Raw genomic sequence first — 6,805 nt, 5'->3', positions numbered from 1 at the left:
AACCCTGTTTGTACCCGCCACTGTTCTAAAAGTTGCTTCATTCTGGGTGACTATGGAAGGTAAAAAAAAAAAAAAAATCTAGCTGTACTGAGAAATGTACACATTTTTGGGAAGAGTGAGAGGTTGCTTTAGAGACCTGGAGTCAGACCCAAGTTCCAGTCTTATTAACTCTATGACTTTGGGTATGTAGTTTAACTTCAGTGAACCTGTTTCCTTGGGTAAAGTGGAGTGAGGTCCAAATGAGACTCTGTCTCTAATGTGCTTAGTAGAAGGCAAAAGGTGAAATCAGTTTGTGTATTTTGATAGTATCAGTGCCAAGAAATGATTTATTAAATTAAGGTCCAAGAGCTATGAATCTAACCAGACTGGTATTGTTATGGATGACTTTCAAACCATTTTTTAAATCGAAATTAATTTTCCAGGACACCTGGGTGGCTCAAGTCGGTTAAGCATCTGTCCTGGGATTGAACCCCTAGGGCTCCCTGTTCAGCGGGGAGTCTGCTTCTCCCTCTCCCTCTCCCTCTGCCCCTCCCCCCCACTAGTGCTCTCTCTCAAAATCTTTAAAAATAAAAAAATCAAGATTAATTTTGTATTTATTATTAAAATTTTATTTTTTAATTAAAAAATTTAAAGTTGAAATGTTTAATTTTTCCTTCTACAAAGTAAAATAACTGAATTAAAGTTGTGCTGGGTTGAAGGTCTAAGTTGGTCATCTTAATAATTTTGGAATTTTTCATTATGTTAAAATTAACTAGAATTTCTTTTCTTTTTCAATTTGCACATTTAAAATTCTGGCATTGATCCCTTTTTGATTCGTCTGGGTTTCTCATGTCAGTAAATGCTGAGCGACCATAAAACAAATTATTTACATAGGATAATGTAACTTATTTAGGGACCATTTAGAAAATGTTTATTTGGATAGCTGTGTTTTGTTTTGTTTTTAAAGAAAGATGCTTCACACCTTGGTAATTTCAGAACAGACTGTTCTCTAGTGGAGAGCAATTCCTCTTTTTACACCTCAAGTCAAATATTTCTGTCTATTCTTCAGTCAAATTGAAAACAAAAGATGGCAAAACAATGACCCTGTGGTTGGTTTCTCACTAAACAGAACTGAGCACACTGCCAGAACTTGTCCTCTTTATTTGAACAAACATTCATTCAGGGCCTACTGTATCTGCTAGACTTTATGGAGAATGCAGAGAAGACCCCAAGATCCACGCTGTCCTTAAAAACACAAGGACTGAAAATACTATCCTAAGTTATGGGCGTAGCTCCTCCTCCTCCCAAAATAAAACAAAAGATACAAATAACAGTGTTAGAAAAGTCATTGAAGCACCAGAAAATAATTAAAGCAGTCTGAACTCAACCTTTTATTTTTTTTATTTTTTAAGATTTTATTTATTTGACAGAGAGAGAAAGCACAAGTAGGCAGAGCGGCAGGCAGAGGCAGAGGGAGAAGCAGGCTCCCGGCTGAGCAGGGAGCCTAATGTGGGGCTTGATCCCAGGACCCTGGGATCATGACCTGAGCCGAAGGCAGCTGCCTAACCCACTGAGCCACCCAGGCGCCCCTGAACTCAACCTTTATACTCTCCACCACTGAAGTCGTATTTTATCAAAGCTTTGCAGTTATTTCATGTGTTGCGGTGCCTCATTGATCCTAACCCAAATGTGATATTTCTGTGGTTTCATCGGTTCTAGTGCCATATCAGAGCACTAGAACATATGAAAGAGATTTAATAAATAGTATTAAGATTTTAAAAAATATTTACTGCATCTTGGGCAGTATTCCCCGTGCTTTGTGTGCATTGATTCAATTAGTCTTCCTAAAAAACTCTGTGAGGAAAGTACTGTTATCACCTCTTCTTGACGGTTGAAGGAATGGAGGAACAAAAAAAGTTTAGATAACTTGACCAAAATCTTTTTTTTTTTTTTTTTAAGATTTTATTTATTTGCGAGAGAGAGAATGAGAGACAGAGAGCATGAGAGGGAGGAGGGTCAGCGGGAGAAGCAGACTCCCCGCTGAGCAGGGAGCCCGATGTGGGACTCGATCCCGGGACTCCAGGATCATGACCTGAGCCGAAGGCAGTCGCTTAACCAACTGAGCCACCCAGGCGCCCCTTGACCAAAATCTTGTGTCTAGTAAGCTCTGGCCACAGGATTCAAACACACGTTGGCTTTGGAGCCATGCTGTTTAAACTCTGTACTACGCTACACCTGAGGAATTTATTGAGTCATGTTAATGAAGAGGTTGCAAAGATTGATACTATTGGAGCAACATGGTACATTGATACCTACCGCGGCTGGACAATTCCAGAAGCAGTCTGACCTTTGTCTGCCTGCACGTTTTTGTTTTTCCAGGCAACGGGGGCTAATCCGACTAGGGTTGCTGTAGATATTCTAGTATATGTCTTTGATGAATCCTTGAACTTATTTCTGTTCCTGGTAAGTTCCATTGCTGAATCAATCATATATGCATACATACAAGAGAATTTCTGGGGCATAGTGTGGAAATGTTGGAAAATGTACCAATTTGCATTCCCCGGTCAGCGTATGGGAACTCCAGTTGCTCCACATTCTGGTGGATCTGTAGACGTATCAAATTATGGTTTTAATTAACATTGTCCTGGTGGCTAATGGAGTTGAGCGCCTTTCCATATGTTTATCAGCCTTGTGGCAGTAAACTCATGAAGTGTCTTTTTAAGTGTTTTGTTCACTTTTTATTAGGTTGTCCATCATTGATTTGTAGGAATTCTTATCAGATTCTACATATAAGTCCTTTGTCAGATATATTCTCACACTGTGTGTTGTCTGTTCTTTCTCTTAATGGGGTCTTTTGATGAACAAAAAGCTGTTAATTTTACATAGTCCTGTTTACCAGTTTTTCTCTTTATTTTTTTGTGGGTCCCATTTAAGCAAACTTTGCTTGCTCCAAGGTCATGCAGACCTCTTTCCATATTTTATTCTAAAATACTTATTTTTCACATTTAGATCTGCAGTCCTTCTGAAATTAATTTGTTTGCTTATCATGTGAGGTAGGGGGTCAAAGTACATTTTTTTTTTTTAAGATTTTTATTTTATTTATTTGACAGAGAGAGAGATAGCGAGAGCAGGAACACAAGCAGGGGGAGTGGGAGAGGGAGAAGCAAGCTTCCTGCCGAGCAGGGAGCCCGATGTGGAACTCGATCCCAGGACCCTGGGATCATGACCTGAGCCGAAGGCAGACGCTTAACGACTGAGCCACCCAGGCGCCCCAAAGTACATTTTTTAAAAATCATATGGATAATCAGTTGTCCCTAAACCAGTTATTGAAAAGATTTCCCTCACTATATTGCAGTGTCATTTTTTATCATAAACCAGTTGACTGTATCTACATCTGTGTATGTATTTATCTATTCCTGGACTCTTCTGTTATGTTGATCGACTCATTTGTTTTGTTTTTGGAGGTTTTTTTTGGTCTAGAAAATGTTGTTAAAGCAGTATTAATGAGTTTGAAATTTGCCTCTTGGGACTAGGACAACACTTGAGGTTGTGATTTCTCATCTTCTCATCTGCAGCCCTGGCCATGCTGTGGATGGCACCAAGGCTCCCATCCTGGGGGAATTTACATAATGAAAAGATACTGCATCTCTTTCTCCTACTGTCTTCCCTTCCCACTTTCACCCCAAATCTTTATTGTCTCTTTCTCTCTGAATGTGTTTGTCTCTTTGTAAGTATAAAAGCATACTCACCACTTACTTTTTTATTGGATATCTTCTCTTCCTTGTGCATTATTTTAAAAACAGATGAATATAGGATTTAATATATTTTTTAAAAATAAGGAAATTAAGTTACACTTATCTATGTATACTTAAATGAATTTTTTTCTACTATGAATTTCTAATTTTAGAAAAATATTTTGCTCTCTCACCCTGAAAAAAATGGGTATTTGAATTCTACAAGGAAGTGATTTTATTCCAATCTAACAATCACTATAAAATGATACATCCTTCCTATATAACTTAAACATCTGTAATAAAAAATAAATATTGCACATAACTACACTCATGGAATGTTTGTTCACAGCTACAATATTGTAGGATCAAATAAACTTTATCTCATATTCTCATGTTTGGAGTAGAGTCATGTAGCAATATGCAAAGCAAATTCCCTGTTGGGATGTCTGTTGGCCTCATGGGGCAATAACGTGACTAAAACAAAGACAGCGAGCCATGCCCATCATTTCCCCATTTCTATTAATGCATTTTAGGTTCCCAGTCACCAGAACTAAAATACCAGGACCACATTTACTCCTCCCCTTTCCCCATAGCAGAGCTTCAATATTGATCTAATTCCCTTTCACAGATCTCTTGTTCCAACTATGTCTTTTGTGAACTCACTGTTACTCTTGGCCTTTACATCAGGATGTTCATATTGGCTGAAGCAATAGGAAGATCATTATCTTAAATAACAAGAAATATACAGGTAGAATGGCTCTGCCTCTGTTACCTGCAATTCTCTTGGCCCCACTCTACTGGGTGGTTGACTCTATACCCAAGCGTATATCAAGACTAGCTGTGGTATAGTTCCACACCCTGGTCACATGCCCACCCCGAAACCAATTGTTGGCAGGCATTTACCCAGGAGTCAGGGATGAGATCATCTTTCTCTGGGTCACATGAGGATAGATGCCTTAGCAAAGTCAGGGCCTTGCCACCATGGAAGATGGGGGTTTGAACGACGGCAGACAACCAACAGTGTCTGCTCCGGACCCTAACCACTTCAGTTTGAATAACTGCAGCTTCCTCCTAATCATGCTCCCTGCCTTTTGTTTTTAGTCCCCATTTTCTCAACATGTAGAAGAAAGCCACTATAATTCTCCTTCAACATATTTCTGTCATCCTAGCACTTTCTTAGTACTCTTCTGGTGGCTCCTCACTGAGTGAAGGATAAAGTCTGAACACCTTGGCCTCCCCATTTAAGATCCCAGTAATGAGCCTCCAACCTATCCCTTTATCCTTCCTTCTCCCTACTCCCTTATAACAGGGGTGGGCATTTTTAAATTTTCTGTAAAGGAACAGGTAGTAAATATTTCTGGCTTTGTGGGGCACGTGATCTCTGTTGCAAGTAGTGATCTCTGTTGCCAAGTACTCAACTCGGCGTATTTTAGTGCAAAAGCAGCCATACATAATATGTAAACAAATGAGTGTGGCTGTGTTCTGATAAAACTTTACTTACAAAAACAGAGAGCACACCAGATTCAGCCCCCAGGCCACGCTTTGATAATCTCTTCCTTTTAAGAAACCCCTTACTCCTCTGGGCCTTAAACTGATATAAGCAACACCCCATTAGAGCCATGAAGAGGACAAGGATATGGTTTGAGGCAGTGCCCCACACGCAGGATATCTAGCAGGGTCTGGGCTTCATATCTGATACATCATCAAAATTTACTCTCGCCGCAAGACTTCTTATCAATGTATTAATTCAATTAGATCATGATACTGATTCAAAGATCAAAAGATCCAGTAGGGCTGTATTTCAAATCTTTTCCAAGCTGTGGTACACGGATTTGCTATACTAAGACAAATAAATGGGTTTATTTCTCTACCATGCAGATAATATCTGGCCAAGTCATCAGCTCAAGCTCTTCTTCCTACCCTCACTGGCAGATACACACCGTAACTCATGCAATCTTTTTTTTTTTTTTCCATGATGCTATTGCTTTTTTTAAAAATTGTGGCAAAATATACATAACATAAAATTTACCATCTTAACCATTTTTAAGTGTACAGATATATTCATGTTGTGCAATCACCACCACCATCTCCATAGCTCTTTTCATCTTAAAAATTGACACTTTATACCCATGAAATAATAACTCCCTATTCCCCACCTCACCTTGCCCCTGGCAACCACTAATCTACTTTCCGTCTCTATGATTTTGATCACTCTAAAATATTTCATTTACGCGGAATCACATGGTATTTGTCTTTTGGTGACTGGCTTATTTCACTTAGCATAATGTCTTCAAGGCTCATCCAGGATGTAACATATGTCAGAATGTCTTTTCTTTTTAAGGTTGAATACTATTCCATTCAATGCATACACTGCTTATCTGTACATCGGCACCTACGGTCGCTTGCAAGGTTTAGCTATTGTTAATAACGTGATCATGAACATGGATATACAAATATCTCTGAGACACTGTTTTCAATTATTTTCTGCATATATACTCAAAAGTAGAATTGCTGGATCATATGGTAGTCCCATTTTTAATTTTTTGAGGAATTGTCACATTTTTTTCCCACAGTGGCTATATATTTTACATTCCTACTAACAATGTGCAAGGGTTTCAATTTCTACACATGCTCACCAACATGTTATTTTCCTGGTTTTTTGGCAGTAGCCATTCTAGGGTATGAGGTAGTATCTTGTTATGGTTTTGATTTACATTTCCCCTATGATTAGTGATGTTGAGCATCTTTTCATGTGCTTATTGGCTATTTGTGTATCTGGGAAAGATTGGTATTAGTTTTATTTTATTTATTTATTTATTTTATTTATTTATTTTTAAAACATACAATACTTCATGATCATTATAGATAGCATAGTATTTGACAACACATCATTCTATTTTTTTTTTTTAAAGATTTTATTTATTTATTTGAGACAGAGAGAATGAGAGACAGAGAGCATGAGAGGGAGGAGGGTCAGAGGGAGAAGCAGACTCCCTGCCGAGCAGGGAGCCCGATGCGGGACTCGATCCCGGGACTCCAGGATCATGACCTGAGCCGAAGGCAGTCGCTTAACCAACTGAGCCACCCAGGCG

This window comes from Leptonychotes weddellii, chromosome 14 (genome assembly GCF_054177405.1).
Source record: "Leptonychotes weddellii isolate Sample4059 chromosome 14, ASM5417740v2, whole genome shotgun sequence".
Lineage (NCBI taxonomy): Eukaryota > Metazoa > Chordata > Mammalia > Carnivora > Phocidae > Leptonychotes > Leptonychotes weddellii.
The sequence above is the reverse complement of the archived record's forward strand: the minus strand, read 5'-3'. Positions refer to the sequence as shown.